General features: G+C 46.5%; 1 protein-coding gene and 1 pseudogene across 1 annotated transcript in view; one reads left to right on the forward strand and one right to left on the reverse strand.

Annotated features, from left to right (window-relative positions):
- ADAMTSL3 (ADAMTS like 3) overlaps positions 1 to 26,358 on the forward strand; it is a 415,333-nt gene that overhangs the window by 130,920 nt on the left and 258,055 nt on the right. The window lies entirely within an intron of this gene.
- On the reverse strand, positions 1,474 to 3,304 carry LOC146337167 (uncharacterized; annotated as a pseudogene).

Genomic DNA, 26,358 nt, shown 5'->3' on the forward strand with positions numbered 1-26,358 from the left:
GAGGCCTGCTGCGGCCTAGTGCTGGCCATGAAATGATCAGCTGTTTGTCAGAAGGGGCGGGTGCTCTCTGTGAATAGAACTGTATCAGTGGTTTTAGGGATTATGGTATTCCGCTTTATTTCAGCACTTTGGTCCAATGACCCACTGGGTTTAGTGACTTTAACAACCAGTTAAACCATTGTATTTTTAATGAAACAATCCTTGCCTAGTTTTATTTTTTGTCTTAAATGTATTTCGTTAATCAAGAAATGAAACGAATCTGCAAAATAACTTTACTGGCTGATGTATTGCCATGACTGTGCTATAATCTTAGTAAAAAGGTAAAGGTGTCCCCAACCAGTCGTGTCCGACTCTAGGGTGCGGTGCTCATCCCCGTTTCTAAGCCGAAGAGCCAGCGCTGTCTGAAGACGCTTCCGTGGTCATGTGGCCGGCATGACTGAACACCGAGGTGCACGGAACGCTGTTACCTTTCCCGCCGAGGCGGTACCTATTTATCTACTTGCAATTTCTTGCTTTCAAACTGCTAGGTTGGCAGAAGCTGGGACTGAAGACGGGAGCTCACTCCGTCACGCAGCACTCGGGTCTTGAACTGCTGACCTGCCGACCTTCCAGTCTGCAGTTCAGCGTCTTAACCACTAAGCCACTGCGGCCCCTTATCTTAGTAATAATAATAATCTTAGTACTACTATGTCATTGCTTGTAGATAGGGGAGCAATCTTTTACTTACAATAAACTGGGGGATTATCAGAACATTATAAAAAGGAACTTGTACTTTTTTTGCTGCAGAAAAAATGCATAGGGACATCCTATCTTGGAATAGGTTTTTGTGCTAGTTGTAAACTCTGGCCAAGTGAACAAGCTGCCAAGAGTATTTTTAGTATTTTTATATGTTGCCCATTGAAATCTTGGAAAATTTCTTCAGAAGATTGGATAAATTGGCCACTCATTTTTACAGCCTTTTAGAACAGGTATTTTAATAAACAAAAAAAGAATCCTTTATTTGATTTAATACCTGACAATGAAACTTTCCGGCTGCAAATGTTTAGATAGTATTTTGGACAGCTAATTTAACAGATGTATTTCGTTGAAATGAACATGCCCCTTGATGGGTGCCTTATAACTGCACCATTGCTGCCCCTTGATCCTGTTCCATGAAGCCTTTGGCACAACCTCGTAGTCTCCATCACCTACTATAGCTAAGCCTAAGTAAATGTAGCTGACTTCAACACATTTGTCTCTGTTTATCCCTGCTTCCATCTCCGTCTTTTTCTCTCCTTTGTGCTGCATTTTAGATTGTAAGCTCCTTGGAGCAGAGACCTGGCAACTTGTTTGCTACGAAGCACCGTGCACTCTACAGGGTGTTTCAAAATGATGGACCCAATTTCAAAGCAGTATATTTCACAATGGCAACATGTTACAATTACACCAAAAGTTACAAATGGTTTAATGAGTTATCAAGTTTTACTAACCATTTTATAAATGCTCAAAGTGCCCTCCACCTGCTGTACAGACAATATCGAGACAATAGTTGAATTCGTCTGAAATGCCTCTCAGAGTGTCTTTTTCCACTGAAGTCACCGTTGCCGTGATTCTGTTTTTGAGGTCATCGAGATTAGTCAGTAACGGTGGCACAAAAACACGTTCTTTGACGTATCCCCACAAGAAAAAGTCGCAGGGTGTAATGTCTGGAGATCTTGGGGGCCAAGAGTGTAGCACCAAGTCTTGGGGTCCCGTACGGCCTATCCAACATTGAGGCAGTGTGTCATTTAGAAAACGTCGAACCTGCAGGTGCCCCTGTGGCAGTGCTCTGTCTTGCTGAAAAGTGAAGTCATTGGAATCTTCAATAAGTTGTGGGAAGAGGCAGTTCTGCAGCATTTCGAGATATGTTTGCCCCGTAACTGTGTTTCCCTTGAAAAAGGGCCATAAAGCTTTTGAGAAATGGCTAGGGTTGGCGGAGAATTTCTCCTCCGAACCCCCCCCACACCCCGCACCCCCCCCCGGGACGGGACTTACCTTCGCCGAATGTCCCTCCCGGTGGCGGATCCGGCCGGCGGTTCGGCGGGTGTTCGAGCGGGGCGGGAGCGGCAGCCAGTCTTTCGACCGGCTGCCGCCGCCGCCATTGCAATAAAAGAAAAAAAGAAAAAAAACGCCCCCTGATAGGCTACGTGACGATTAACATAGCCTATCACGGCTAGATTTGCAAAGACAGCCGTGATAGGCTACGTCAATCGTCACGTAGCCTATCACGGGTGACTATTTTTTTAAAAAAAGCGCGTACGGATAATGGCGGCCCCCATAGGGAGCTGCCATTCCCGTTCCTTATTTGGTCGCTGTAGTCTACGTAAAGATTTACGTAGACTACAGCGACTAAATAAGGAACGCGAATGGCGGCTCCCTATGGGGGCCGCCATTAGTGTACACGCTTTTTTTTTTTTAAGTCACCCATGATAGGCTACGTGACGATTGACGTAGCCTATCACGGCTGACTTTGCAGATCTAGCCATGATAGGCTACGTTAATTGTCACGTAGCCTATCAGGGGGTGTTTTTTTTTTCCCCAAACTTTCGCGTTCGCGGCCGGGCGAGGTGGGAAGCCTCCTCCCCGGCCTGAATTTCAGCCGGGGCGAGGCGGGAAGCCTCCCCCCGGCCTGAACTTCGCGGGGGGAGCAGCGAAGCGCCTCCCCCCCACCGCGAACGTCCTTCGACGACAGGTAAGGGACTTTCGTCCACCCCTAGAAATGGCACAAAACACATTCACTTTCGGGGAATTACGCTCATTCTTTATCGTTTCGTATGGATTCCGTAATCCCGTATGCGCACATTGTGACGGTTAACTTTACCGCTTAGATGAAATGTTGCTTCATCACTAAAAATCAAACACAGTAAGAAGCTGTCGTCCTCCATGTTCTCTAACATCGCATCACTAAATTCTACACGCTTTCCTTTGTCACCTGCACGAAGAGCCTGTACCAACTGCAACCAATATGGCCTCATGATTAAACGTCGCCTTAACACATTCCAGGCAGTCGAATGAGAGATCGCAAGTTGTCGGCTGGCACAAGTGGACTACACTGGATACTCTCTTGAATTCTTCTCACGTTTTCCTCTGAAGTGTGTGGTTGCCCTGTGCTCTTCCCCTTACATAAACAGCCTGTTTCCTCAAACTGTCGGTACCAACGACGAATGCTCTTTGGCATTGGTGAATCAATGCCAAATCGCTGTTGAAACGCACGCTGCACCACAATTACGGGTTCAGTCTAGCTGAATTGCAGAACGCAAAATGCCTTGTGTTGCGGGGTCGCCATCTTGCGAGTGACTGAGGCTGGGGGCTGTTTGTGCGCTGAGAGAGTCATCTAGTGGTAATCATTTGAAACTCTATGCCCCACCCTTTCAAGTGGTGAGAGTTTCAATCATGGGCGGTTTGTGGTTGCAGAGATATAGCAATTTCAAATCAGGTCCATCTTCTTGAAACACCCTGTATATAAATCATAATGATAATAATAAATTTATTGTGGTGGGCATTGTTCAGTCGTTCAGTCGTGTCCGACTCTTCGTGACCCCATGGACCATAGCATGCCAGGCCTTCCTGTCCTGCGCTCTCTCCCGGAGCGTGCTCAAGTTCATACTCATTGCATCGGTGATGCTATCTAGCCATCTCATCCTCTGCCGTCCCCTTCTCCTTTTGCCTTCAGTCTTTCCCAGCATCAGGGTCTTTTCCAGAGAGTTTTCTCTTCGCATTAGGTGGCCAAAATATTTGAGCTTCAGCTTCAGTATCTGTCCTTCCAATGAGCACTCAGGGTTGATTTCCTTTAGGATTGACTGATTTGACCTCCTTGCAGTCCAGGGGACTCGTAAGAGTCTTCTCCAGCACCACAGTTCGAAAGCATCAATTCTTCGGCGCGCAGCCTTCCTTATAGTCCAGCTATCACAGCCATACATTACTAATGGGAAAACCATAGCTTTGATTAGATGGACCTTTGTCGGCAAGGTGATGCCTCTGCTTCTTACTATGCTGTCTAGGTTTGCCATAGCTTTCCTCCCAAGGAGCAAGCGTCTTTTAATTTCATGGCTACAGTCACCAGGAATTTCACAGTAAATTGGTACACGGTATGAACAGGATGCATGAACCAGCCCTTGTGTTAGGTATGTGCTTCACTCTGCTAATGAAATCCTGTCTTTTCCATGCTCAGTGAGACCTGGAGATGGAACGGGGCTGTATTACTATCAGGGTTCCCCTTATGACCTGGACTCCCTGAGCAGCTCCTTAAGGATCTCTTGCTTCCTCAAGAGTCCCACCTTCCTTCTTTTAAACTTCCCCTTCCCAGTTATGTGGGGTTTAGGCTGGAGATATGGAGTGACTGACACACCAGATACTTGGGGTTTAACCACAAAAGTTTACTGGTAAATTTAAAGGTAGCAAATCACGACTAGCGGTATTTACACAATAGAGCTGAGTGATACAAAAGGCCTTAAAAGAAATTAAAAGTTGCAAAATGCAAGTTCCTTTACCCTTGCTGTACTCAGACTCCTCTAGGCTGCTCTTTCCTGCTCTGGTCTTCTGACTCTGCTCTCACTGTTCTGGTCTTTCTGACTCTCTCTCTCTCTCTCTCTCTCTCTCTCTCTCTCCGTCTTTATACCCTCATTCCCCAAAACCAAAAGTACTGCTTCAGATCTGAAGAAATGAAACTGAACTGGGGAAATGAAACTGAAACTTAGCCAAGGGAATCAAACTACTCCTCTCAGGGATACCCCCTCCCAACAAAAAACCCCAGGCCTCTAAGCCTGACCTTTTTTCCCCCTTTGTCTCTGTAGGCCTCAAACCTTCACAACTACCAATTAGAATGGCAGGGACATGCAAAGCCCTAGGACAGGAATGGGCTTGATCTTCCAGGCATCCTCATCCCCTTTCTCCTTTGGTCTTAGACCCATTGGCATTAATGCCTTTGCAACAAGGACCAGGAGGGGATGATCTACCACTCCATCCCAATCCTGTTGTAGTTAGTGACTCCAGCGTGTCAGGGGAAATTGTATGAGGAAAAGCTCAGATGCAGACAGGCAGAGGTTGGCAGTGTGAGAATTCATTCCATGCCTGAGCAACAATTTGCTTAGGGATGGCAGAGAATTCCACCACGGATCTCGGTGAGGCTGAATGCCAGTGCATTCGGCCCTCCGAACTCCGTGGCAGAACGGCCTGCCACCCCCCCACCATCCCGCGGATCCCTCCTGGGATGAGACTTACCAGTGGATCTTCTGGGCGGCAGCGGCTCCGGCGGCAGCTGCGGTGGCTGCGGTGGCCGAACTCGGTGGCGGAACGGCCTGCCCCCCCCGTGTATCCCCCCCGGGACTAGGGGTGGACAAAAGTCACTTACCTGTCCTCAAAGATTTCCCACGGTGGGGGGGAGGCACTTCGTGGTTCCCTCCCGAAGTTCAGGCCGGGGGGGGAGGCTTCTCGCCTCGCCCGGCCGAAATTCAGGCCAGGGGGGAGGCTTCCCGCCTCGCCCGGCCGAAATTCAGGCCGGAGAGGAGGCGCCTCGCCTAGCCCGGCCGCGAACTAAACAGTTAAAAAAAAAAAAAAACACCCCCGTGATAGGCTACGTGACGATTAACATAGCCTATCACGGCTGACTTTGCAAATCTAGCCATGATAGGCTACGTTAATCGTCACGTAGCCTATCACGGGGGCGTTTTTGTTTTTTTTTCTTTTATTGCAATGGCGGCGGCGGCAGCCGGTCGAAAGATCGGCTGCTGCCCCCGCCCCTGACGAAGACCCGCCGAACCGCTGGCCGGACCCGCTGCCGGGAGGGACATTCGACAAAGGTAAGTCCCGTCCCGGGGGGGGATGCGGGGGGGTGCGGAGAATTTCTCCCCGAAACTTGTTCGGGGGACCGAACACATTGGCGCTCGGCCCCCCGAAGTTTCGGGAAGAAATTCTCCGCCATCCCTACCCGGGACGAGACTTACCAGCGGATCTTTTGGGCAGCAGCGGCAGCTGCGGCGGCGGCGGTGGCCGGTCTTCCGACCGGCTGCTGCTGCCACCATTTCCAGTGTTAAAAAAAAAGAAAAAAAAAGACGTGATAGGCTACATAAAGATTTACGTAGCCTATCACGTCTGACTTTAAAAAAAAAACACGCGTGTACGCATGTTTGGCCGCCGCCATTTGCTTTCCTTATTTTGGCCCGTCTTAGTCTACGTAAATATTTACATAGACTAAGACGGCGAAAATAAGGGGGAACGCAAATAGCGTCCGCTACGCTATTTGCGTTCCCCTTGTTTTCGCCGTCTTAGTCTACGTAAATATTTTCGTAGACTAAGACGGGCCAAAATAAGGAACGCAAATGGCGGCGGCCGTAGCTGCCGCCATTTTTGTACGCGCGTTTTTTTTTTAAAGTCAGACGTGATAGGCTATGTAAAGATTTACGTAGCCTATCACGGCTGACTACAGGGACGCAAACGGCAGCGGCTACGGCTGCCACCATTTGCGTCCCTGCTAGCCAGTGGCCGGATGTCCGGCTGCTGGCGGAGTCGGCCAGCAGCTCCGTGGAATCCCCGCGGAGCGGAGCCGGCTGGCGAGGATTCCGGGGGGAGGGACAAAGCGCCTCCCCCCCCCAGCAGAACCTGGCGGAGCCAGGTAAGGCCAATTTCGTACATCCCTAAATTTGCTCAGGTGAAGGAGCCAGGCCAGAGTCTGTGGCTCAATAGAACCTGGTAGAATCCCTTGTGTCACCAGCCCCAGCTGAGCTGGTAGCTGCAAAACCACCCTCTGGCCGTGTGCAGTGTTGGCACTGTAGTGCAGCACATAGAAGGCCCTTGGTTCCACCCTCTGCCAAACTACCACAGTGACACACAGAATAAACTAAAAAGTCCTGCTCTAGTAGAATCCCCAGTTCCAGATAATGGCTTGGATAAGTTAAGATACATTAACTGAAGGAAGGTCATGGAAGGAAAGTTTCCCATCCATTCCCCTCTATCACACCACTGTGCTTCACCTCATATTGTTCAGGAGGTCCCTTAACCCTCCAGAGAGCCTTTTCTGGAGTTGCAGGTGGATGGTTAACTGATCTTAGGATTCAAGCAGTGGAGGCTGGTGGCTCCAATGTCAGTGGGGCTGTCCACTTTGGGTTTCAGTCAAAAATAGTTGGACGTCTAAAGGAGCTGACCAAAATGCTGAACCTTGGATTGCTCCTTTAGAGTTCTGACTGAAACCCAGATCGGATTCACAGCCCCACTGACATCTTAGTCACCAGCCTCCACTGGATTCAAGACAATGTCAGTTTCCATCATCCCAGTTGTCTTGATGCAACCTATCTTCAGTTCTTAAATGTTGATGCAGCATCATGGGATTGGCCAGTAACAAAGCAGAAGCGATAGCATGAAATTCCCAACAAAGCTAAGCCAACTTGCTTTCATAGCCAGTTTCCACATATGTGTATATCACTTGATTGCTTGATTTTTCATGACTTGCCATTGAATGTGCAAACTGTATGGTATGTATTTGAGGTAGCATAAGTGTTCTGTATTTGATGGTTCATTCAAATATGTAAATCATCAATTGATATTGCAGTCATCAAAGAATGCAAGAAACTTCGAGATGGCGTCTTTGGGCAAATCATAAAGGAGATACAGCTCTAGCATTTAGCTTAGGGTTAGGCAACCTGATGCCCTCTAGACATTTTGAATAAAGAGGGTGAGAAATTCATGCGGTTTGCATTTTAATGAGAGATTAGCCAGTTCACACCTCTCAGAACCAAATGTGAACATGAACTCAGTTTGAAGTCGGATATCCATACATTTCGGAGTTTGTGATGTGTTGCAAAACAAAATGTGTTTGAAAACATGCACACATTTGAAAAAATGTGCATAGACTAATACATACATTTCAAAAATCCACACAAACACACTTTAGTCAGTGGATACATGCGTACAAAAATGTGTACATTTGAAAAAGGTGCACCAAAAATACACAAAAGAAATATGTGTGAATTTTTGTGTGAGGGAAAAAAAGGCTTTCAATCCCATGTGGCACAGGGAAGGAATGAGCCTAGCGGTGAAAAAATGAGGACCTGCATGAGATCAAGCTCTACAGATCCATCCATCCCTAATTTTGTTGTTGTTGTTCAGTCGTTAAGTCGTGTCCTACTCTTCCTGACCCCACGGACCATAGCACGCCAGGCCTTCCTGTCCTGCGCTCTCTCCCGGAGCGTGCTCAAGTTCATATTCATTGCATCAGTGATGCTATCTAGCCATCTCATCCTCTGCCGTCCCCTTCTCCTTTTGCCTTCAGTCTTTCTCAGCATCAGGGTCTTTTCCAGTGACTTTTCTCTTCGCATTAGGTGGCCAAAATATTTAAGCTTCAGCTTCATTATCTGTCCTTCCAATGAGCACTCAGGGTTGATTTCCTTTAGGATTGACTGATTTGACCTCCTTGCAGTCCAGGGGACTCGTAAGAGTCTTCTCCAGCACCACAGTTCGAAAGCATCAATTCTTTGGCACTCAGCCTTCCTTATAGTCCAGCTCTCACAGCCATACATTACTACTGGGAAAACCATAGCTTTGATTAGATGGACCTTTGTCGGCAAGGTGATGCCTCTGCTTCTTACTATGCTGTCTAGGTTTGCCATAGCTTTCCTCCCAAGGAGCAAACGTCTTTTAATTTCATGGCTACAGTCACCGTCTGTGGTGATCTTGGAGCCCAAGAAAGTAAAATCTGTCACTGCTTCCATTTCTTCCCCTTCTATATGCTAGGAAGTGATGGGGCCAGATGCCATGATCTTCGTTTTTTTAATGTTGAGTTTCAAACCAGCTTTTTCACTCTCCTCTTTCACCCTCAACAAGATGCTCTTGAGATCCTCTTCTCTTTCTGCTATTAGGGTGGTATCGTCTGCATATCGGAGGTTGTTGATAATTCTCCCAGCAATCTTAATTCCGACCTGTGATTCATCCAACCCGGCGTTTCTCATGATGTACTCTGCATAGAAGTTAAATAAGCAGGGGGACAATATGCAGCCTTGTCATACTCCTTTCCCAATTTTGAACCACTCGGTTGTTCCATGTCTGGTTCTTACTGTTGCTTCTTGACCCTCCTACAGGTTTCTCAGGAGACAGGTAAGGTGGTCTGGTACCCCCATCTCTTTGAGAATTTGCCACAGTTTGTTGTGATCCACACAATCAAAGGCTTTAGTGTAGTCAATGAAGCAGAAATAGACATTTTTCTGGAATTCTCTTGCTTTCTCCATGATCCAGCGAACATTGGCGATTTGATCTCTAGTTCCTCTGCCTCTTCGAAACCCAGCTTGTACTTCCAGTAGTTCTCGGTTCGCATACTGCTGAAGCCTAGCTTGTAGGATTTTGAGCATCACCTTGCTGGCATGTGAAATGAGCGTAATTGTGCGGTAGTTTGAACACTCTTTGGCGTTGCCCTTCTTTGGAATTGGAATGTAAACTGACCTTTTCCAGTCTTGCAGCAATTGTTGAGTGTTCCAAATTTGTTGGCATATTGAATGCAGCACTTTAACAGCATCATCTTTTAGGATTTTAAATAGCTCAGCTGGAATACTGTCATCTCCGCTAGCTTTGTTGTTACTAATGCTTCCTAAGGCCCACTTGACTTCACTCTCAAGGATGTGCGGCTCAAGTTCAGTGACTGCACTATCATGGCTATCAGGGACATTCAGATCTTTCCTGTATAGTTCTTCTGTGTATTCTTGCCACCTCTTCTTAATCTCATCTGCTTCTGTTAGGTCCCTGCCTTCTTTGTCCTTTATCATGCCCGTCTTTGCACAAAACATTCCCTTGAGATCTCCAATTTTCTTGAAGAGATCTCTAGTCTTTCCCATTCTGTTGTTTTCCTCGATTTCTTTACATTGTTCATTTAAGAAGGCCTTCTTGTCTCTCCTTGCTATTCTCTGGAACTCTGCATTCAGTTGGATATATCTTCCCCTTTCTCCCTTGCTTTTCGCTTCCCTTCTTTCCTCAGCTACTTGTAAAGCCTCATCAGACAGCCACTTGGCTTTCTTGCATTTCTTTTTCTTTGGGATGGATTGAGTTGCTACCTCCTGAACAATGTTACGGACCTCCGTCCATAGTTCCTCAGGCACTCTGTCTATCAGGTCTAATCCTTTAAATCTATTCCTCACCTCCACTGTATATTCATAAGGGATATGATTTAGGTCATATCTAAATGGTTTAGTGGTTTTCCCTACGTTCTTCAATTTAAGCTGAAATTTTGCAACAAGAAGCTCATGATCTGAGCCACAGTCAGCTCCAGGTCTTGTTTTTATTGACTGTATAGAGCTTCTCCATCTTTGACTGCAAAGGACATAATCAATCTGATTTCGATATTGACCATCTGGAGATGTCCATGTGTAGAGTCACCTCTTGTGCTGTTGGAAAAGAGTGTTTGCTATGATCAGCGTGTTCTCTTGGCAAAACTCTATTAGCTTTTGTCCTGCTTCATTTTGTACACCAAGGCCATGCCTGCCTGTTAAACCCCGGTGATTTCTTGACTTCCTACTTTAGCATTCCAATCCCCTATGATGAAGAGGACATCTTTTTTTGGTGTTAGTTCTAGAAGGTGTTGTAGGTCTTCATAGAACCGATCAACCTCAGCTTCTTCGGCCTCAGTGGTTGGGGCATAGACTTGAATTACTGTGATGTTGAATGGTTTGCCTTGGATTCATACTGAGATCATTCTATCGTTTTTAAGATTGTACCCCAGTACTGCTTTTCCCAGTACCCTTTTGTTGACTATGAGCGCTACTCCATTTCCTCTAAGGGATTCTTGCCCACAGTAGTAGATATGATGGTCAGCTGAATTAAATTCTCCCATGCCTGTCCATTTTAGTTCGCTGATTCCCAAGATGTCGACGTTCAATCTTGCCATCTCATGTTTGACCACCTCCAGCTTACCTTGATTCATTGATCTGACATTCCAGGTTCCTAAACAATATTGTTCTTTACAGCATCGGATTTTCTTTTCACCACCAGACACATCCACAGCTGAGTGTCCTTTCGGCTTTGGCCCAGCCGCTTCACTCTTTCTGGCGCTACTTGGAAATACCCTCTGCTCTTCCCCAGTAGTATATTGGACACCTTCCGACCTGAGGGTCTCATTTTCCGGCGTCATATCTTTTAGCCTTGTGATACGTTCCATGGGGTTTTCTTGGCAAGAATACTGGAGTGGGTTGCCATTTCCTTCTCCAGTGGACCACATTTTGTCAGAACTCTCTGCCATGACCTGTCCGTCTTGGGTGGCCCTGCACGGCATAGTTTATGGCTTCACTGAGTTACGCAAGCCCTTTCGCCACAACAAGGCAGTGATCCATGAAGGGGATCCCTAATTTTGGACTACTATAATCCCTAAATATTGGATGTGCTGGCTGGGGCTGATGGAAACTGTAGTCCAAAGCATCTGGAAGGTTTCATATTTCTTCTCCCTGGTATAGCTCAACAGATTGACAGCAAAATCCTAAGCATGTTAACTCAGAAGTAATTCCCACTGAACTCAGTGAGTCTTACTGCCTTGTACTCCCTTACTCCAAAAAGATCTCTCCAAACTGGGAGGATGGGCACCCAATGGCAAATGTTGTTCAATGTAAGCAAGTGTAAAACATTTTTTTGGGGGGGCAAAAAGTCTCAACTTCAAGTATAGCCTGATGGGATTTGAGCTAATGGTGACCAACCAGGAAAGAGACCTTGGGGTTGTGGTGAAGAAGATGTCAACCCAGTGTGCAGCCTCTGTAAAAAAGGCAAACTCCATTAGGCATAATTAGAAAAGGAATTGAGAATAAAACTGCCAGTATCATACTGCCCCTATACAAATCTATGGTGCGACCACACTTGGAATACTGTGTCCGTTTCTGGTCACCACACCTAAAAGAAGATATTGTAGAGCTGGAAAAAGTGCAGAAAAGGGCAACTAAAATGATCAAGGGGCTGGAGTCTGGACTGGAGCATCTCCCCTATGAGGGAAGGTTACAACAGCTGGGATTGTTTAGCTTGGAAAAAAGGAGGGTAAGGGGAGACATGATAGAGGTCTACAAAGTTATGCATAGTGTGGAGAATGTGGATAGGGAGACATTTTTTCTCCCTTCCTCAAAATACTAGAACCTGGGGTCATCCTATGAAGCTGATTGGTGGGAGATTCAGGACAGATAAAAGGAAGGACTTCTTCACAGGGCACATAGTTAAACGATGGAATTCGCTACCACAGGATGTAGTGATGGCCACCAATTTGAATGGCTTTAAAAGGGGGTTGGACAAATTCATGGAGGAGAAGGCTATCGATGGCTACTAGTCCTGATGGCTATGTGCTAACTCCAGTTCCAGAGGCAGTGCATCTGTGCACACCACTTGCTGGGGAACATGGGTGGGACAGTGCTGTTGCGCTTGTGTCCTGCTTGCGGGTTCCCGGTCGACAGCTGGTTGGCCACTGTGTGAACAGAATGCTGGACTAGATGGACCCTTGGTCTGATCCAGCATGGCTCTTCTTATGTTCTTAAGTGTGTGCTGAGAAAAGCAGGACTGAATGTTCTTTAGAACCCCAACACAATGTACAATTGTTCTTCAGCTATTACATTTTCAGTAGATAAAAACCAATTGTTCTGAGTGGCACCTAGTTCCAAAAAAAATCTAATTTGCCTTAGAGGACGATCAAAGCTCTCGTTTGTGCCGGCAAGTCTTTCTTCGTAATCATTTGACTAAACCAGTACCCACACTGTTGACTTAAACTCCAGCCAGTCCAAATCATTTGTCCCACGGGAAAAGAGTTAAAAGTAGTTTGAGCTGGCCTGGTAATTTACTAGCAAAATAGTATTTGATTTACTAGCTGTCAGCTTTCATCAAATCTACATATTATATTTGCCTATGCTGTGAAACCAAATTCAAATAAGGGGAAGAAAAATCAGCAAAGTGGGCATGACTTGAACTGGGAAGAATCTGGAGGTTCACAGTTAGGAATTAAATCAATAGCAAGTTGCAAGCAAGTACAGAAGAGTAATATTTTGTTTAGGGATTGTGTGCTTGAGAATCGCTTGCTAATTTGCTTTTTTAAGTCTTTTGTTGGTTTAAGTCCATGTTTCCCAAACTTGTGATACATGGGGGACAGCCCATCCCCCCTACCCGTAAAGGCACATTTCACTCTTTACATTCAAAAATACATATATTTATTTTCTCCATCTGCTTCCAGTGCAATGGGCAGGTATACGCCTTTCTAGTTGGCCAGAAAGAGGTGGACACTGATCTTTGGGTTTCAATTCGGCCACATTAATTACATCCATTAAATTATCAACTGGCTGTTTTCTTTTAGGTTTCTTAATTTTTATTGCTTCCTGTATTTTAGCATTGTTTATTTTTATTTTGTCTGAGCTGTGTTTTGTAAGCTGCTTTGGGCACCTCTGTTTTGTAAGAGAAAGGCAGGATATATTTTTTCTTTTAAATGAACAATTAAAAAAAGCTTACAAAACCCACACTGGATTAGACCCAAAGCTGTTTTAAGTACGCTGAAGGATTTGTGACTGTCCAGGAGAATTGTTAACTTTCCAACTTACCCTTTTGACTACTAGGACCCTATACCCATATCATAAACTACTTTTTCCTCCTTTAAATTTCAGGCATGTATTGGCATGAAATACAAGCCCAAAGCTGTCTTGGGTGCATGGATATATGGTTCTTTGGGCCCTGGATGGTACCCCTGTGTTCCCCACTCACATAATGTTATGAACCCCATTTAACTCAATGTTTATGCACCTGGCAGAGTTACGATCCTGCTACCTATATAAAGCCTGGAAGGACCAGAAACATAATCCTATGGAAAATCCAGATGATTAGGTGTTCTTTATGTGCAGCTGCATCTCACAGCATCAGCACCACTTAATCCAAGCCACTTCAGGCCAAGATCAAATCTCTTTGTCAACATACTTTATTTTGTGAAAGCAAAATTGAGGTATCCAATAAAGTTTGCCAGGTCTATGCTTCAGACCTGTGTGACATGCTTATAAGAAGATATTTACTGCTAATTTTGAATTAAATTGGCTAGCAGCACGAAGGCATTTTTAGATTATCGGATTTTGGCCTGAAGATGAGGAAATACACGTGCATTCAGAGCCTGGCCTCCAAAAGCATATTTGCACCTCAGAGCACAGGATGCTTCCGACTGGGTTCATTTAAGGTGTGTGTTGGGGGGAACTCTCTCGGATTTGTTCCTATGTTTCAGATTACATGTGCTGCACAAAGGGAGCAGCACAGGAATGACTTGTCAGCTGTTTACAGCCTGCTCTTGCTTGATATTTAAAGGAGTAGACTGGCAGACTTAGAATTAGATTAATTGGCAGGGACAGCTCCGGTTAGCTGCAAATAATTCCCTGCAAGCCAATCCTCTTTAGCTGGGGTCTCCCAGTGTGCCCACAGACTCCTCCCTTGGTGGCCTCTTGATTTTTATTTGATTCCTTAAGATGTAAAACATTTTTGTGTTAATTGGAGAGGTTGGTATGCTGCAAATTAAAGTGCTGCCCTCCAGCACCATTTTTATTGGGTTCAAAAGAGTGGTTTTGTGTTTTGGAGCTCAGACCTCACCTCCGCCTTGTACATAGGTGCTTAGGCAAGTTACTCTTCTTTTAGTCTCACCAGTTTGCCTTCTGAGAAATGCGTGTTTGATGACTGACCATGCCCACCATGGCAACCATTTTATGAATGAGCGTGCTTCTCCATGGTAGCCATTTTGTGAGAGTGCCCATGACACACGCTCAACATTCCAGATGTGCCCACTGACCCAAATATTTGGGGGACTAGTCAGTTTCAGTCCATAGTGAATGGTGGGTGGTGGAAAGGAACCTACCTGCCTTTTTCTCCCTTAGAAGTGAATTGGCTAAGCCAGGGGTCCAAGCCTTGAAAATGCAGTCTGGAGCCTCCATTCTCAAGTAGGTCCACTGCTGGTGGGGTGTGCGTATGTGTCACATCAGCTGCACTTTGAAATGGAAATCCATGAGGAGGTCTACTCATGAGTAAACCCCCTAACTTGCCAGCTGAAGTAGCAGGCATGCTAGAAGGTGATGGCCTTGTTTGGATGCAATGCTGAACCTGTGGCTTAATAGCGTTACATGAACTAGCCTTGGGTTTGTCAGCTTCCCCTTTCCCCTCTGTTGTGGCTGTGCAGCAGAGGAGACTGGAAGTTTTTGCTTCAGTTTTTCACTAGCTGCACTTTAGACCTATGTCTGAACCTGGACAAACCGTACTTAGACTTTGCTAATGGTTTATTGAAAGAAGGCTTAAAAAACAAACAAACACCCAAACCCAAACCAAAAAAAACAACCCTTTTCTCAGTAGTGCAAGATCCCTTCCCAGAGTGTCCTGCAAAGACACCATCAAAAGTCTCCAGGGCTTTCTTTTTCAAACAAAAAACCAAAATAAAACACCATGCAAAGCCTGTCTTGGATTTCCCAACACTTTTGAAAGGGGAAGGGAATGGCTGTCAAAACAAGACATTCAGCTTCTAGAAACTGTTAACTCTTTGCTAGTGCTGCTGCAAGGAAGGTATTCAGACCTGGATGAGACTCTTCATTTAGATTTCACTGTCTGTCCTAGGTGCATCCAGATGCAGCTTTTATGATGCCTTCACCCTGCCTCATTCACTGAATTTTAGAGGGAGTCTAGGTGACAACATCTTCCCTACCATGTTTTTCCACCGTTGCTTCCATCATTTTCCTCTCCACAAAAAAATATGTTACGGAAGAAAAGAGGGAATAGCTGCACCATGTCTTTTGATAGGGAGCTAGGAGCTGTCCATCTGGAAGCACCTCTAAACTCTGTTTAATTCTAGGTTTAGTACCTTTTTCTTCTCTTTTCTTTTTGGACCTCAGGGAGTATTTCAAATGCTGCTGTCACTGATTATGACAGTAAAGAGAGAAGGGATTTAGTGAAGCAAAGATTAAGGGGGTTGTTCTGATACTGCAGCACACCAAATGTTTAGAGAAATTCTGAATTCTGTATTACTTTGGCCTAGCTGTCAGTGACATGGTCAACCTGTGTGTGTCTCTGCTGTACTGCTTCAGACTGCATGTGGGAGCCTCACATGTTTTAATGCTCCTCCATTAAAAAATAAATAAATCTACGTGTATAAAGTTTGCACGAACCCTTCTCCCTGATAGCTAGCTTTCTAGGTGACACAGAATATTTTTGTTTGCAGGAACATGGTATTATGTGAATTCCCCCCCTACACACACACACTTGCAGTCTGAAGTGATGCATTTCACACAGAGGGGGATAGATCCAGACTTAGTCATACTTAGAGTAGACCCAGTGCTGACTCCAGGTTCCTGAGGGCCCTTGAGTACGACACCTTTGCCCAATATGAGTTTACGTCCTCACCGACATAGTCACCAGCTGCAGCTGCTCCTCCGCTTCCCGTTCATCATGGCTACCGCTTCCTTGCCTGACAGGCAAAGAGCAAGGTGCAAGCAGGCAGGGCATCTGCTTCCCCTCCTTCTCACCACCACTGTTCCCTGGGCCAGTGGGAGAGGCAGGTGCACAAGCAGGTGGCGATGGGTGAACAGGAGGAGCAACTCTAGGGGGCTCTTGTCAGTGGGCCCCTGCTGGGGTGTGGATCTTCAGCAAATGTGGTGAAATGTGAGAGCCGGTATGGTGTAGTGGGTTAGAGTGTTGGACTGGGAGCCGGGAGATCTGGGTTCTAGTCCCCACTCGGCCTTGGAAGCTCACTGGGTGACTTTGGGCCAGTCACAGACTCTCAGCCCAATCTACCTCACAGGGTTGTTGTTGTGAGGATAAAATGGAGAGGAGGAGAACAATGTAAGCCGCCTTGGGCTCCTTGCAAGAGGAAAAAAGGCGGGATATAAATGCAATGAATGAATGCCCAAGCATGCCTACCCTTAATGCCAGCCTTGAGTAGACCCAAAGAAATCAATAGGACATAAGTTCATCAATACTAATTTAAGTCCCTCTGAGTTCAATGAGTCTAAGTATGACTCTGGATCCAACCCAAGTTCACCACTTCATTGAGAACTAGGCCTTTATTTTGTTTCCTGAACGGCTTCTACATTTGTTGTTGTTGTTCAGTCGTTCAGTCGTGTCCGACTCTTCGTGACCCCATGGACCATAGCACGCCAGGCCTTCCTGTCCTGTGCTCTCTCCTGGAGCGTGCTCAAGTTCATATTCATTGCATCCGTGATGCTATCTAGCCATCTCATCCTCTGCCGTCCCCTTCTCCTTTTGCCTTCAGTCTTTCCCAGCATCAGGGTCTTTTCCAGGGAGTTTTCTCTTCGCATTAGGTGGCCAAAATATTGGAGCTTCAGCTTCATTATCTGTCCTTCCAATGAGCACTCAGGGTTGATTTCCTTTAGGATTGACTGATTTGACCTCCTTGCAGTCCAGGGCACTCGTAAGAGTCTTCTCCAGCACCACAGTTCGAAAGCATCAATTCTTGGGCGCTCAGCCTTCCTTATAGTCCAGCTCTCACAGCCATACATTACTACTGGGAAAACCATAGCTTTGATTAGACGGACCTTTGTCGGCAAGGTGATGTCTCTGCTTCTTACTATGCTGTCTAGGTTTGCCATAGCTTTCCTCCCAAGGAGCAAGCGTCTTTTAATTTCATGGCTACAGTCACCGTCTGTGGTGATCTTGGAGCCCAAGAAAGTAAAATCTTTCACTGCTTCCATTTCTTCCCCTTCTATATGCCAGGAAGTGATAGGGCCAGATGCCATGATCTTAGTTTTTTTAATGTTGAGTTTCAAACCAGCTTTTGCACTCTCCTCTTTCACCCTCAACAAGAGGCTCTTGAGATCCTCTTCGCTTTCTGCCATTAGGGTGGTATCGTCTGCATATCGGAGGTTGTTGATAATTCTCCCGGCAATCTTAATTCCGACCTCTGATTCATCCAACCCGGCATTTCTCATGATGTACTCTGCATAGAAGTTAAATAAGCAGGGTGACAATATGCAGCCTTGTCGTACTCCTTTCCCAATTTTGAACCAATCGGTTGTTCCATCTCTGGTTCTTACTGTTGCTTCTTGACCCTCGTACAGGTTTCTCAGGAGACAGGTAAGGTGGTCTGGTACTCCCATCACTTTAAGAATTTGCCACAGTTTGTTGTGATCCACACAATCAAAGGCTTTAGCGTAGTCAATGAAGCAGAAATAGATGTTTTTCTGGAATTCTCTTCCTTTCTCCATGATGCAGCGAATGTTGGCGATTTGATCTCTAGTACCTCTGCCTCTTCGAAACCCAGCTTGTACTTCCGGTAGTTCTCGGTTCGCATACTGCTGAAGCCTAGCTTGTAGGATTTTGAGCATCACCTTGCTGGCATGTGAAATGAGCGCAATTGTGCGGTAGTTTGAACACTCTTTGGCGTTGCCCTTCTTTGGAATTAGAATGTAAACTGACCTTTTCCAGTCTTGTGGCCACTGTTGAGTGTTCCACATTTGTTGGCATATTGAATGCAGCACTTTAACAGCATCATCTTTTAGGATTTTAAATAGCTCGGCTGGAATACTGTCATCTCCGCTAGCTTTGTTGTTACTAATGCTTCCTAAGGCCCACTTGACTTCACTCTCAAGGATGTCCGGCTCAAGTTCAGTGACCGCACTATCATGGCTATCAGGGACATTCAGATCTTTCCTGTATAGTTCTTCTGTGTATTCTTGCCACCTCTTCTTAATCTCATCTGCTTCTGTTAGGTCCCTGCCTTCTTTGTCCTTTATCATGCCCGTCTTTGCACAAAACATTCCCTTGAGATCTCCAATTTTCTTGAAGAGATCTCTAGTCTTTCCCATTCTGTTGTTTTCCTCGATTTCTTTGCATTGTTCATTTAAGAAGGCCTTCTTGTCTCTCCTTGCTATTCTCTGGAACTCTGCATTCAGTTGGGTATATCTTCCCCTTTCTCCTTTGCTTTTCGCTTCCCTTCTTTCGTGAGCTACTTGTAAAGCCTCATCAGACAGCCACTTGGCTTTCTTGCATTTCTTTTTCTTTGGGACGGATTTCGTTGCTGCCTCCTGAACAATGTTACGGACTTCCGTCCATAGTTCCTCAGGCACTCTGTCTATCAGGTCTAATCCTTTAAATCTATTCCTCACCTCCACTGTATATTCATAAGGGATATGATTTAGGTCATACCTGAAAGGTTTAGTGGTTTTCCCTACGTTCTTCAATTTAAGCCGAAATTTTGCAAGAAGCAGCTCATGATATGAGCCACAGTCAGCTCCAGGTCTTGTTTTGACTGACTGTATGGAGCTTCTCCATCTTTGGCTGCAAAGGACATAATCAATCTGATTTCGATATTGACCATCTGGTGACGTCCATGTGTAGAGTCGCCTCTTGTGCTGTTGGAAAAGAGTGTTTGCTATGATCAGCGTGTTCTCTTGGCAAAACTCTATTAGCTTTTGTCCTGCTTCATTTTGTACACCAAGGCCATGCCTGCCTGTTATCCCGGTGATTTCTTGACTTCCTACTTTAGCATTCCAATCCCCTAAGATGAAGAGGACATCTTTTTTTGGTGTTAGTTCTAGAAGGTGTTGTAGGTCTTCATAGAACTGATCAACCTCAGCTTCTTCGGCCTCAGTGGTTGGGGCATAGACATGAATTACTGTGATGTTGAATGGTTTGCCTTGGATTCGTACTGAGATCATTCTATCATTTTTAAGATTGTACCCCAGTACTGCTTTTCCCACCCTTTTGTTGACTATGAGTGCTACTCCATTTCTTCTAAGGGATTCTTGCCCACAATAGTAGATATGATGGTCAGCTGAATTAAATTCTCCCATGCCTGTCCATTTTAGTTTGCTGATTCCCAAGATGTCGATGTTCAATCTTGCCATCTCATGTTTGACCACCTCCAGCTTACCTTGATTCATTGATCTGACATTCCAGGTTCCTAAACAATATTGTTCTTTACAGCATCGGATTTTCTTTTCACCACCAGACACATCCACAGCTGAGTGTCCTTTCGGGTTTGGCCCAGCCGCTTCACTCTTTCTGGCGCTACTTGGAAATACCCTCTGCTCTTCCCCAGTAGCATATTGGACACCTTCCGACCTGAGGGGCTCATCTTCCGGCGTCATCTCTTTTAGCCTTGTGATACGTTGCATGGGGTTTTCTTGGCAAGAATACTGGAGTGGGTTGCCATTTCCTTCTCCAGTGGACCACATTTTGTCAGAACTCTCTGCCATGACCTGTCTGTCTTGGGTGGCCCTGCACGGCATAGCTTATGGCTTCACTGAGTTACGCAAGCCCTTTCGCCACAACAAGGCAGTGATCCATGAAGGGGGCTTCTACATACCATACTCCTAATTATTGGAGTAGAAATGGTATGTTTTGTTCTGTGGAATTCATTTCTTTGCTTAAAACCCTGCTTAGCTTTATTGGAGGGTACTGGGAGTACTATGAGGAGGAGATGGAAGCGGAATGGCCCCCTCCGTACCCCTCAAATCAGATTGCCAGTAGGAATGGATGGAGCAGTCCTTTTCTGTCCCATTTCAGTTTCGCATGTGTTCATTCATAAGTCTGTTCTGTCCCATTTCTGCATCAGTCTACAAATTAAACATACTCACATGAAAACCTGCATAACTCATGAATGTGTTTTTAAACAAAACATTAATTTTGTATATATTTTACCCTAAAATACATATTTATCCTAAAATATCCCTTTAAAAATTTATCTATATATTTATTTTTATTTATTTCGTTTCTGTACCTCCCAATAGCTGAAGTTCTCTGGGCGGTTCACAATTTTAACCTAAAACACATATTTCTATATGCATTTTGGTACATTGTTAAGGCAAGAACGTATCACAAAATTTGGAGGATACTGACGGATAACTTATTATAATCTATATATATTAGTCGAAGGGCATTTCTACACCAGCCTAAAAATCCTGCATTTAAAACAGGGCTTTCTGCTTCCCTTCTAAATGCAGGATCACCACTGACTGCCTTTACACGTGCTCCCTTCCCCCCTCCTTCCCCCAATATCTTAGTCTTCCATTATCTTTCATTGATCTCGCTCCTCTTCTTCCCACTAATTTGACAGAGGAAACTGAAGCAGAACACAGTGGGATAATTTGATAGCTCATTATCTGCGATCTATTTAAAAACGGAACACAGGGCATTTAGTGCAGGAGGGTCACAGCAGGGTTACTGCGTCATGTAAAGAGCCCGCAAACTTCCGTGAAGGAGCAATCTCAATTGCAGGATAAAAGCCCGGTGTGAAGGAGCCCCAAGAAGGGCAGATTGGGGCTGTTGGTTTAAAAATGTGGACCTAATGAAAGACTTGAGTTTCCCTAATTGTCAGCACATCTCTTTGTCATGACCATCTCTCTCCAGACACTGGGCAATTAATTCTGCTCACCTCTGACTGGGAGTGGTCAAATAATCCAGTCATATGCAATGCAGAAACAGAGAATTGCGGGCGAAAGGAGGGGGAAATAAAGAAACAAGACATAAGTCTTTGCTATGAAATTTGGGCCATGTTTATTTAAATTGCTCATATCTGTGAAGGGGAAAATAAGTGGGCACCTTCTCTAAGCCAGCATAGCCTGGCATTGTATTGGGCGAGACATTCGCTGCCCGTAGAGTGGCGTCTTTGATCGCCACCCCTCAGGACTCCCAATCTTGGGTTGGGAGGCCTTCCCCTGTCACCTCCCCTCGAACTGCAAAACTCATAGTGGGTGAGGAGAGTTGGCCTCAAAGGCAATCCCTGTCTCCCAACTGGGGCTGTAAAACCCTTAGCTGGAAGCCTCAGGTCTTACCAGTCACCTGAAATGGTGCTTCCAAATGCTCACCGACCCTATAACCCACCAAGGTGCCCACACATAACTGCCACAGGAGGACGGCAAGCCTCTGCTTAGCCGTTCTCCCCACCACCTGCACTAAATTAATTTCAGCACACCCCCTTGCAGATCAGCAAAAAACAAATCAGTACCCATGTCGGATCAATGGACCCCATCTCGCCTATATAGCTCCCTCCACGCATGGAAATATCTGGATGTCTTACAATCCCATCACCTGACTGCATAAGGGATTACCTATTTCCCTATTCATCTTCTTGTGGGCCCTCTCCAGGACCCGAGGATCCATACCATCCCTCCATACCAGTCGAGGCAGTAAATAAAACCAGATAATGGCTACTCCTGGCCAATGATGCTGAATAACCTGAATGTCGGCCAAAGCCTTCAAAATAAGGGCCTTGCCCTTCAGCAAGCCCAAATCATTCCCCCCAAGGTGTAATGCCACAATCTGCAAGGGAACCCCAACCAAACAGTGCTGGAATCACATGGGCAGGAGGTGCTCCCACCGCAAGCCGTATCTGCCCAACAGCCGAAGGTTGACACATCGTCTGAGTCTGAACTGGCACTACAGCTTGACCTGGAAGCCCTCTGTCCGGCCCCATTACACGTCTGCCCAAGAACAGAGAGCTGGCACACACGAGCTGCATCCAAGCTGGTTCCACAGCTTGACCTGGATGCCCTCTGTCTGGCCCATAACACACTGCTGTGCCCATGTATTAGCACACGCACTGGTTCCCCTCAATCCAGCGATCTAAGGGAACAAAAACAACAGGTGAGAGCTTGAATGCTAGATAGCTATGCACCACTAGCACGCCAAGGATGACTGCATGTAAGACTGGAAGGCCTTAGAGCACCACCTGCCCCCCTCTTGAACCCTATCAGGCCCCAAACCAAGAGAGATGGCTGTGGCAGTGGCCCGGGTATGGAAGGAATGCGAAGGCTCAAAGGGCTAACTTTTCCCAGGCCACCTATAACATCACCAAAATGAATATTTAGTTCAGGAGGAATGTCATAAGGATAAAAAACATGGGACCTTTCCCTGCTCCCCAATACCAAGAAAAGCATGCCATACACAGCCTTCACTGGGCATAATTCCATGACCTGGATGGGAAATAAGGACACTCTCACACCTGTACCCCTGAGGTTGGTCCTGGGCCGCCTGGGCCAGATATGTATGGCCAGTTGCGAGAACTAATTTAATATCCCACAACTGAAAAACCCATTTGGATGCATCGTTCCTGGCTGCCACCACTAGTTAGGAACTCTGAATACCCTAAAGAAGGCTGTCCATTCCACCACACTGAATAAAATTGCTTCATAAGGAGAGTTGCACTGAGGGCCACTGAACCCGCAGACAAAGTGAAGTGCAGTCGGTGCCTTGAATAAATTCTGCAGGGGAGATGCCCCACTCTGTAGGATGCACCGGACCCTAAAATCTGTGGTGTTGTCAGGCATCCTTTATTTTGGATCCGAAGGCAAGCGCTGCCAGATTACCACAAAGAGTCCTGGCCAAGAGTCCTATCCCCTATGAGCGGACATGAAACTGTAAAGGTGATCCGCCAAAATGGGCCACAGCTGCTGTAGCTGAATGCCCAACCTGAAAGCAAGTGGCTCCGTATTGGCCTCGGTATAAGAGGTCCTTGTACTGTGAGCCATGGAGTGCACCACGGCTTCCTCTGCCTAAATTTCCAATCTCCCAGAGAGCTGCTAGCATGGTCTCCAAAAGTGCCAGCATCCAGGGAGCCTTTTACTGGAACCTTTGCATCTGGTAGAGCAACAAAACTTTGGTACTGTCATTATCCTGGTCCATTATATGCCATATGCAAAACCAGATATTGCACCAGAGGCAGTGCAAACCAAAGCCAACACCCTCAGGTTGCAGGAGGACATTGTGTTAAGAGACATGAATGGAGGCCTGATCGTCACACCCAAAGTGATCACAGATGTCACAGAGAAGAAGGCCAGGATCTCTTCTTGATCATCCCAGAGTGCAGGACATGGAATAATGGCCTCAAGTTACAGGAAGCCAGATTCCGGCTGAACATCAGGAAAAACCTCCTGTCTGTTAGAGCAATACGACAATGGAACCAATTACCTAGGGAGGTGGTGGGCTCTCCCACGCTGGAGGCATTCAAGATGAGGCTGGACAGCCATCTGTCAGGGATGCTCTGACTTGGATTCCTGCATTGAGCAGGGGGTTGGACTCGATGGCTTTGTAGAACAACAACAACATGATTCTATGATTCTATGATCCAAACGCCCCACCTGCCGGAGGCATCATAGCGTATCTGGAGCTCAGCCTCCAGGAGCAACTCCTGTTTCCAGAAAATGAAACACTGTTAAGCTCCAGAAAAAATTGAAGCCCAAACCGAGATCCTGTCCCGGGCGGAAGAAACCCTAACTCAGTGGTGTGGTAGCCTAAGCTATCCTAAGCACAACACAGCCGCCTCAGAAATGGCCAGCCCAGGTAAACGACTCTGCTGGTGGATGTCAAGGTGGACACTAAACCCATAGAATCCCAGAGTAGTTCTGATTCTGAGGTGGAGCAGCCGCTCGTGGGAGAGGAGCGTGCTCATCCCTCCCAGGGCTAACAGCTGGCAGAGATTCCTCCCGCTGGCATTCCTGATATAGATAGCGGTCCAGGGAGTGAGAGATCACAGGAAGAGAGCTTGCTGGACATGCGACACCGACACAGGGAGCGGCGCCAAATGGAGGGCACGGAAAGGAGGCGTAGTGCCCGGTTGGCACGCAAGCAACGGTAGCGCCCAGAGGATCCAAGGGAAAAAGGGAGGGACTCTCCCTAGTCCATAAGTTCAGGGTCTGCAAGTGATTCTCCTTCACACGGGGACCAACTGTTCCAACTCAGGGCATAGGTACTCTGCTGCTCATAGCTAGTCGCTGATAGTAGAGTTGTTAAATTGTAAATGGAATAAAGCTTTGAAAAGAATCCCTTTGCCTGTGTCTGGACTTGGCTACTGGATTAGACTGAAAGGGGCCGCCAAGGAGCTCCTGACAGTGAATTAAAGTGCCCACCATTTCCTGGAAGGCAGGAAATGTGACCTTCCAAGAGCGCATGATCACCAAGGTCTTCTCTCTTAATGCCTGGAGCTTATACCTTGGGAGTTTCCTGCACAAATAATGGAATCCAGCATAATCCGACAGAGATATAAAGCTGGATAGTGAGCCTTTGGTCATCTCCACAGCAAGGGTATTCCTAGCTCCTCAGGTTTTGTGCAGAACTCTTGCATTAAATGAGAGGACTGGGCAGAAACCCCCAGGGCCCGCCACAGAAGATCATCCAAATAATGGAGCATACCCTGCAAGCCCATCCTGTCTCTCATCGTCTATTCCAAGAAGGTGTTACCTCACGAACATGATGCAGTAAATGATCCCATGGTGAGGGAGCCATCGATAAAAGTTGGCCCTGGAAAGAGAGCCCTAAAGGTCAAAATCTGCAGGACTGAAGGGTAAGAGGCAGAAAGCAGACTTTATATCACGCTTTTCAGTCAAAGCTTCATGTCCGCAAGCCCTTGCCATTACCAGTGCTGAGTCAAAAAGCGTAGTGCACAGAACAGAGCTGCTCTGGAATGCCATTGTTCATGGATCTGCCTTTTGGGAAAGGCAGGTTGTGGGTCAACCTGTATTCCCTCAGGCACCTTTTTAGGCACTACCGCTCAAGAAGAGACTCTCAGATTAAGAACAGACAGGGCCACAAACAGGCCTAAAATCCTGCCTGCTGCACCACCTTATATGACTTAACCAAATGTTCCATGCTGTGGATTGACTTCTGATGCTGAGAAAGTGGGCTTTGCGCTGGACCTGAAACAGAATGCAGAACCCCTCTGAAAATCCCCTTTCTTTTTCACACCACGGGTCCGCCACAACAGTTGCATGAGGGGCTAAATTCTAACTGGGCTGGGCCCCATATGAAGAGGGCTAATGCCCAAGCCGGCCTTCCTGCCCTGCTGCTTATCCTGACTAAGGACCTGCCAACCCTTAAATTTGGGGGACAGCTGGAGCAAGCATGCAATCCACAACAGAATAAAGCTTCATGGCAGAATATGCAGATCCGGGTACAGAAACCTTGTGAACAAAATCCCCAGCTGAAGCAGGATATTGTGTGGCCAGAATGTGGCCGCTGTCAGCCCTATCCCCCAAACCTGGCCAGGCAGCCAGCAGTCCTGGTCCTTGATGTCAGGTATTATCACATAGGCGGTAGTACTGCCAGTCAGAATTGTATCTTTCTCAGTTTTGACATGTGGGCGATCCTTCCCTAATGTCATTGGGCCAGGGCCCATCCGCCCCTGCTGTACCACAGCCCCATGTAATGTGCCGCAGCTGGAGTACAGGCAGCATCAGCCCCAGGTAATACAAGCACATGACCCTTCTCACCTCGATCCCGAGTTACTGTGGTGAGGGCATCTCGAGCCTGGCATGGCTCTCCCTTGCAGACACCTGGGAGATGGCTGGTGTAGGGGAGAGAGTTGATCCTGCAAGTGCTGACACGGAACTTAACCCAGCTCATAGAATCATAGAATAGTAGGGTTGGAAGGGGCCTGTAAGACCATCG

Source organism: Heloderma suspectum, chromosome 11, assembly GCF_057233095.1.
Source record: "Heloderma suspectum isolate Gila_16-S chromosome 11, 16-S_ref, whole genome shotgun sequence".
NCBI lineage: Eukaryota > Metazoa > Chordata > Lepidosauria > Squamata > Helodermatidae > Heloderma > Heloderma suspectum.